The sequence below is a fragment of the Dipodomys spectabilis genome, unplaced genomic scaffold (genome assembly GCF_019054845.1).
Source record: "Dipodomys spectabilis isolate Male_0828 unplaced genomic scaffold, ASM1905484v1 ptg000107l, whole genome shotgun sequence".
Lineage (NCBI taxonomy): Eukaryota > Metazoa > Chordata > Mammalia > Rodentia > Heteromyidae > Dipodomys > Dipodomys spectabilis.
In genome coordinates this window covers 4,093,324-4,099,323 of record NW_024870784.1, presented here as the reverse complement: position 1 = coordinate 4,099,323, position 6,000 = coordinate 4,093,324, and the positions used below count along the sequence as shown (strand labels likewise).

The window sequence follows — 6,000 nt, the reverse complement described above, 5'->3', positions numbered from 1 at the left end:
TGGGCACTGAATCATGCTTACATAATAAAACCCTGGGGAGGGTGCAGGGAGGCTCCCGGAGGTGGCCCTCCAGGTGGGTGTGGCTTCCAGGTGGGCGTGGCTTGCCCACTGATTTACTGCCCCCAAAGTGTGGGCGGTACCCCAGGTGGGAGGAGCCACTTCGCCCTCCCGGCCCCGCCCCCTCAGCCCTGTCGCACTGCGCATCACCGCGGGCGGCCTCCAGGAGGCGCCGGGCCCAGAACACGCTGCCACTACCCTGAGCGGAGGAGGCGGCCGGACCCACGGCTTAGAAGTAAGTGAGGGCATCGCGGACCGGGGTAGGCGTCGGCGCCATCTGGGGGCTGGGGCCACTCGGGGGTTCGGAGGGCCCGCTCTGGTCTGGGCGCCGCGCGGGAGGCGGAGTGGGAGGCCGCGACCTGGGTGACTCGGAGCCGCGGGGCTGCTGGAAGGACCTCGGGGAGACCGGCACGCGAGAGGGGGCGGGGTTTCCGGTGGGGCCGCCTCTGGGTCCTCGCGTGCTCCGCGCGCCGCGGCCCGCCGGGGCTCGCGCTCCTCCCCTCAGCCCCCCTCCACGCCGCCCCCCCCCCCCCCCGCAGGCTCCGGCAGCTGGCCGGGCGCATGCGCGCCCACCGCCGCAATCTGGTGCTTGGCTCTGGGGTTAGATCACATTTTCAAGTCTAAAACCTGCTGTGGCGCGCGAAAAAAGCTCCGGCCATAGTAACCTCTATAGAAGGCTGAAGGCAAACGGGCCAAGATGTCTACAACACGTGTCCCAGATAAAGGGCTGATGTGGAAAGTCCTGAACACTTAACGGAATGGAACGGCGGCTCGGAGTCCAATTGCCACACTGGCCGGGGCTGGCGCCTGTAACCCTAGCTGCGCGGAGGCTGCGGTCGGAGGATCGCGGTTCGCAGCCAGCCCGGGCGGGAAAGCCCGTGAGGCTCTCCACCAACCACCCGCAGCCAGGGGAGCCGTGGTTTGCGTGGTAGCGTCTGGAGCAGAGCCTCCAAGTGAGAGCTCCAGGCCTGAGGTCAGGCCGCGCCCGCAGGTGTGGATGGAGGCTTTGCATGGACCTTCAACAAGGGGAGGACGCACGGCTTCCCTCCCAGGAGAGAGACTTCCGTTTCCCCTGGCAGGTCTGTAGCGCCCGGGTGGCAAGAAGGCTGCAGTACAGACCCGGCCGGGGGGCGGCGGGCCGCGGCCGCCTCGCTGCACTCCCGAAGCGGGGCTCGGGCCGCGTCTAACCTCGCAGGCGTCCGCCCTGGGCTCAGTGACTGCGCGGGCTGAGAATCTCCCCTCCAGGAGCCGTGTCTGTGTACAGAGTTTGCACGGAGTTACCACATCGCCTGCGAGGGCAGAGCTTTGGAAATCGTGTCCATGAACCCAATGCACCCCATCTGCTCGCTAGGATGAGAGTGCAGAAAGAGCTGGGCGAAGCGACGCGGAGTGGCTGATGTGTAGAAGAACGTGAATTACAAAATAGCTCTGTTACCAGGCTGTTTTTGTGGGAAAGAGAAGAGCAGCAATTAGGTGTGTGTGTGTGTGTGTGTGTGTGTGTGTGTGTGTGTGTGTGTGTGTGTGTGTGTGTGTGTGTGTGTTGGTACTGGGGCTTGAACTTAGGGAGGGCCTGGTGCTTTCCCTTAGCTTTTTTGCTCAAGGCGGGCACTCTACCACTTGAGCTACAGCTCTATTTCCAGCTTTTTGGTGATAAATTACAAGTAAATCTCATGGTTTTCTGCCACAGATGGCGTCAAACTCCAATCCTTAGATCTTAGCATCTTAAGTAGCAGCTAGGATTATAGGCCTGAGTCACAGGTGCCTGACTAATAAAGCAAGGAAGAAAAGGAGGGAAGAAGGGAGGGAAGGAAGGAAAAGAGGGAGGGGGAGGGAGGAAGAAGGGAAGGAAGGGCAAGGAAGGAAAGGGAAGGGAAAAGAAGGAAGGAAGGCAGGAAAGCAGGATGGAAGGATAGAAGGGAAGGAAACACTAGAAACTAACAATTTGGTTACTTGAGAGCTAGGAATGGGGAAAGTCTAAAGTAGCTACTTCTAGCCAGGCTCTGGTGGCTCACACCTGTAATCCTAGCTACTCAGGAGGCTGAGAGCTGAGGATTGAGGTTCAAAGCCTGAGCAGGAAAGTCCGTGAGACTCTTATCTCCAATAAACCACTAGAAAACCAGAAGTGGCGCTATGGCTCAACTGGTAGAGCGCTTGCCTTGAGCTGAAGAGCTGAGGGACAGCACCCAAGCCCAGAGTTTAAGCCCCATGACTGACAAAAAATAAAAATTAAAAAAAAAAAAAAAAAAAAGTAGCTACTTCTCCAAGAGTGCTTTTTTGATTTTTAGAAGCGTGAATGTTTTAATATTTAAAAGTAAAGTTGCCAGGTGCAGGTGGCTCACCCTTGTAATCCTAGCTACACAGGAGGCTGAGATCTGAGCATCGCAGTTCAAAGTCAACTCCAGGCAGGAAAGTCCATTGACTATTATCTCCAATAAACCACTCAGAAAACCAGAAGTGATGCTGTGGTTCAAGTGGTAGAACACTTGCCTTGAGCAGAAAAGCTGAGGGACAGCATTTAGGCCCAGAGTTCAAGCCCCATGACCAAAAACAACAACAACAACAAAAAGTAGTTAGACACGCGTGCGTGTGCTTTTAGTCCCAGGTACTCAAGAGGCTGAAGTAGGAGGATGGGCTTAAGAATGGGAGTTTGAGCCCAGCGTGGCAACATAGCAAGATCTATCAAAAAGTAAAATTTTAAAAGTTAAATCAACAAAGATGAGATGAAGGAACCCCTAACATTGACTAAAATACAAGAAATAAAACTTAACCTCTATAATAAACTAAGCCCAGAGAAATGGACCCAAGTAACTCTGAAATCTCTGATTATATACCTCCTGTGTATAAGCAGGCAAATAAACTGCAGAAGTTTTGCACTTCACTTAGTTGTTATAGCAATCCTGAAAGTATTTACATGTCACCCTGGATGTACATATAAGTAAATTTAATGACTTTAGGAGCCAAAAATCTCATTAGGAAAAGGAACTACGTGGAGTGAAGGAAGGCAAGGCAGGCTTCTATAGATTTCTATTAGGATTTGTTTTACTATACTATTTTCTTTCTTTTTTTTTTTTTTTTTTGGGTCCGGTCGTGGGGCCTGAACTCTGGGCCTGGGCGCTCTGTCCCTCAGCTCTTCAGCTCAAGGCTAGCACTCTACCACTTGAGCTACAGCGCCACTTCTGGCTTTTTTCTTTTTGCTTATGTGGTGCTGGGGAATCAAATCCAGGGTCTCATGCATGCAAGGCAAGCGCTCTACCACTGAGCCACCTTCCCAGCCCTTACGATACTATTTTCAACATTTTTATTTTTATTTTTGTTCGGTTGTGGGGTTTGACCTCTGGGCTTGGGCGCTATCCCTCAGCTCTTCAGCTCAATGGGAACGCTCTACCACTTGAGCCACAGCGCCACTTCTGGTTTTCTAGTGGTTTATTGGAGATAAGAGTGTCATGGACTTTCCTGCCTGGGCTGGCTTTGAACTGTGATCCTCAGATCTCAGCCTCCTGAGTAGCTAGGATTACAGGTATGAGCCACCCACACCTGGCTTCAACTTCTTTGTGTTGGAAACTTCAGGAGCAGGGCTGTACCAAGAACAATAAGCATCCCTCAGGTCTGTGTCTTGGTTTCTAAATTCCATAATGCATGAAAGATCAACCCTGAACAGCTTGTGTTAAAGAGCAAGGAGATGCCCAGAGATGGAAACAGGTCAGAAGGAGCAATCTGCACATCAAAATGAATGAACAGTAATGAATGAATAAGAGCAAACAAATTCCATATAAATAAATTGAGGGGAGAAGAGCCACCTCTTTCCAGTAGGTAAATGTTGACAAAGGAACAATAAACTGGAAAAGTGCCTGAAGCAAAAAAAAATGGATGTTTAAACCACTGGGTGAAAAAGAGATTACTGGTGAATAAGATATTACAGTCTTAAAGTATCACTTTATTTAAAAAGCATCACTCTACTAAAAGAAACTGATGCCAGTTTCCCTCTGGGAAGGGCTCCACTCACCCCAGGACCACTGCTCATGGACCCTCACCAGAAGGTGATGGTTTCCATGTGTGCCAGCTCTGTGCTGCCTTTGTCTTCATCCTTGCTTCTTCTCTTCTTATTACCAGCTCAACCACTCTCCTAGTGATGAATATAAAAAATGGACAAGAAAGATCAGCGAGAGAGGTCTTTATTTGGACTGAATGTTGCAACTCTTAGAACTAACAAAGTGCTCTGTGCAGCCAGCTTATATAGCCAGAGAGGGGTGTGGCCAGAGCATTTGCACCAATCCTGACAGCCCTTTATGAAATGAAGGGCTGTGTTTGTACCACTCCTGCTCTTCTGGGGGAAGTGATCTGCCCTGGGTGGAAATGGTTGTACTGTATCAAGACTTGTTGGGGCAAAAAGTCAAGTGCAGACAGTTTGCTAGGCCCTTATGTTTGGGACCTAGAATCATGTTTTGGATTCAGAGTAGTTGGCTAGATGAGGGTAGGTTTGTAATTAATTTTGGTGTGGGTGTGCTGGTTCTGGGGAGAGAACTCAGGGCCTGGCCACCGTACCTTGGCTTTTTCACTCAAGCTAGTGCTGTACCACTTGCACCACAGCCCCCCTTCCAGCTTTTTGGTGATTCATTGGAGATAAGAGTCTCATGGACTATCCAGCCCGGGCTGGCTTTGAATCGGAATCCTCAGATTTCAGTCTAGGATTTTAGCTGTTAACCGCTGGAGACATTAGTGCTTTAAGCAGTGCTCTGATGGTACTTGCCTAACTCCTGCCCATGTAAGTCTCTGACATCTGTTTCATTTGCTCTGGATCAAGGTCAATTTTCTGGTTTCAATCAGTGCCAAGTGGTTAAGAGATCTGTTCTTAGGAAATATTCCCTGACCTGCTGAAGAGCAAAGGGCTATATTTCAAGCCTTACATGAGCCTCCCATACCTTGAGCATTGAATAAACATACCACTCAGTGTGGTTGCTTAGTTATCTCTGTGTGTGTGTGTGTGTGTGTGTGTGCGCGCGTGTGCATACACCATTACTGGGGCTTGAACTCAGGGCCTTGTGTTCTCACTTGGCTTTTCTATTCAAGGCAGGGGCTCATACCACTTGGGGGACAGCTCTACTTCCAGATTTTTGCTGGTTAATTGGAGATAAGAGTGTCTTGGATTTGTCTGCTAGGATGGCTTAGAACCACAGTCCTCAGATCTCAGCCTCCTGAGTAGCTTGGATTTTAGGCACCCAGCTCATTTAATTGTCCTTACAAATGTAATTTCTTTCATTTGTACTATTTCTAGGGCAGATGCCCAGAATTATCATTCAGGAAACCAAAAGATGTAAATGTTAGGGGCCCGGCACGTGCAAGGTTCTGGGTTCGGTCCTCAGCCCTGGGGAAAAAAAAAGATGTAAATGTTTTTATAATCTTTAAGAAGGGCACTGATGGAAATGGAAATGTGTGAGACTTGGTGGTGAGGTCTATGCATAGCAGTAGGTTCCAAGAGCAGCTGGCTGGTTTGTGCAAAGGTTTCTCATGTTGCTGAGAACCCCCTGCCCCCAGAGTTTACTTCAGAATTTTCAGCTGCCATTGTCTGCAGACCCATGGGGCCACCCTGCCTATATTTAGACTTTGAACAATAGAGCTTTTGTAATTAGCTGGCTCTTGGTCTCCGGGAGATTATGCTGAGTAAGAACCCCAGTGTCATTTTGTGTGCAGAGACCTCATGATTCTCCAAAGCAATTGTGCAAATCAGTATAAATCTAAAATCTGAAAGATATTTGACCTAACTTACTGTGTTGAAAACAAAAATCAGCAGGAATAGGAGTATAAATTGGTGTAAATGCTTGGCAGAAGTTTTGCATTAACTTCCTTCCTTTCTTCTTCCTTCCTTCCTTTTCTTTTTTTCGTCTATGTTTGCACTAGGGACTGAATTCAGGGCCTGCATGTTTCCCTTTAGCTTTTTTGCTCAAA

At 49.7% G+C, this 6,000-nt stretch overlaps 1 protein-coding gene across 1 annotated transcript in view; it reads left to right on the top strand.

Moving 5' to 3' along the window:
* The first annotated feature begins 208 nt into the window (after positions 1 to 208).
* Hlcs (holocarboxylase synthetase) overlaps positions 209 to 6,000 on the top strand; it is a 156,755-nt gene continuing 150,963 nt past the window's right edge. The window contains exon 1 of the mRNA XM_042687373.1: positions 209 to 292. The gene's annotated coding sequence lies outside the window, so the exon portion shown is untranslated. The remainder of the gene's footprint in view (positions 293 to 6,000) is intronic.